This window comes from Galeopterus variegatus, unplaced genomic scaffold (genome assembly GCF_000696425.1).
Source record: "Galeopterus variegatus unplaced genomic scaffold, G_variegatus-3.0.2 Scaffold10682, whole genome shotgun sequence".
NCBI classification, from domain to species: Eukaryota; Metazoa; Chordata; class Mammalia; order Dermoptera; family Cynocephalidae; genus Galeopterus; species Galeopterus variegatus.
The window spans coordinates 13,220-15,506 of NW_007736793.1; positions in this window are offsets into that span (position 1 = coordinate 13,220).

A 2,287-nucleotide genomic window follows, 5' to 3' on the forward strand; every position below is an offset into this window, starting at 1 on the left:
CTTGTCTGCAGCTGATCTGGGCACAACAGTTTTGATACTCATCAAGTAGAAAGTTTGCTTAAAAAGTTAAACATTAAAGATGTTTCAGTCACAATTGCGTAAGCTGAACCAATTTAGGTCTATGGTATTGGCTATTGTTTCTGCTGTTAATCATTAGTTCTCTTCAATTAGGGTATTAACAAGATTAATTTCATCTTTCTTTTTTTAATTTATTTTATTTATTTTGTAATCTCTTTCAAGATTAATTTTTTTCCCTCTCAAATTGATGTGGATGGTCTGCCACTGCCTGCTTGGCTTCATCTTCAACATCATTTTGTTCCTTCTTAAAATGAGTTATTTATTTGTAAACTGCTGATTTCTTTGGGGCATTGTTCCCATAAACTTTTCATAAAGCATTAATAATTTCATCATACTTCCACCCATGCTTCTCCATATATTTGATGTTTGTCCTCACTTCAATTTAGCAGAATTCATGTTGTTCTGATAGAGGCTCTTTTTAAACTGATGTCTTATCTTTCTTAGTACCTCAAACTAGATCCTGTTTAGACATACTATAACAAGTTAGTATGAGTTTATTTTGGTGCAAAAAAAATTTTGAAATCCATGCATAATTTTTTTCATAATACACATTTTTTTTTTTTTTTTTACCTTTTTGTCTTTTTTCGTGACCGGTAACGGGATTGCAACCCTTGGTGTCGCGCCCACACCACGCTCAACCAGTGAGCGGACTGGTCTCTATATGGGATCTGAACCCTCGGCAGGAGCGCCGCTGCACTCCCAAGTGCCGCACTCTACCGAGTGCGCCACCGGGCCGGCCCATAATACACATTTTTAATGAACTTTTTGAAGACCCCTATAAAAAAGTTGTGCATGAATGATCATACCAACATTATTCATAATAGCCAAAAGATGCAAACAACCCAAATGTCCATCAACTGATGAATGCGTAAAGAAAATGTGGTATATGTACACAATGAGATATTATACAGATATAAAAAGAAATGAAGTACTGACACATGCTTCAACATGGATGAACCTTGAAATGAGCCAGCACCAGTACCATATATTGCATGATTCTATTTACATGAAATGTCCAGAATAGGTAAAGCTATATAGACAGAATTAGATTAGTGGTTACTGAGTTTCGGGGGTAAGGGGGTTTGGGGGTTGATGACTAAGTGATAAATGGTTTCCTTCTGGAATAATGAAAATGTTCTAAAATTGATTGTGGTGATGGTTGCACAACTCTGCCAATATACTAAAAATAATTTAATTGTACACTATAAATTAGTGAGTTGCATATGTAATTTATTGAATTGTATCTTTATTTACATCAATAAATCATCAAAATGCTCAATGACATGTCTACGTTCAGAGTACTGGGTCAGGTACCACAGATTCTGTATTTTGATAATAACTAATATTTTGAGTGCTTATTTTTCTCCAGGAATATTCACAGCTGTTAGCTGGGAGCTGGTACATGATACACACAAACACACACACACACACTCACACACTGAATATACATATATATATCAGTATTTATTGAATACACATATACATATATGTATATTCAACAAATACTGGCAGCAAATTTCTAAGGTAAGCCTAATTATCATTCCCATTAGTAGAGAAAAGCAAATTTGAAGCTCAATAAGGTGATATAAATTGCCTGAATATAAATAATATAAAGGTGCAGAGGAGATGATTCTGGTGGAAAGGAACCAGCATCCTGGAGGATAATGGAAACTGTGGGGCCTGCTCTCCTAAGGCCAGTGAGGACTTCTTGGGGACATGAGGAGGAAGGGAGTAAGAAGATAAAAGAATTGTTCTGTCTGTTTATAGTCTATTGACTAAGCTGATGCACTTTCGGGCTGTTTTTCTGTCAGATCTAGTTCCAGGAAATTGCAAAAGATTTTTGATATTGAATCTCTGGAGAAAAATCACCACCTTGTTGAGGTTATCCCCATAAGAGACAGGTCCTAGGGGTTAGATGAGGTTAGCCCCTTGTCCTACCCTCATCTCACCCTCCCATCCCCCTTCCTTGTAAATACGTGAGCAAAGTTCTCAGCACTCAGTGTGCCCTCAAAAACGACAGCTGCTATTGCAGCATACCATACAACATCACATTCTGTTATATTATTATTCATCATTGCCACTGTCATCTGGGGGTTGTCATAAATCCAGTCTGCAGTGGGCTAGACCAGATACTGGTAAATTCACATTAGACAGAATATCTTCTGGCCAATAAGGATCTTTCAGGTTTTTTTTTTTTTTTTTTTTTTTT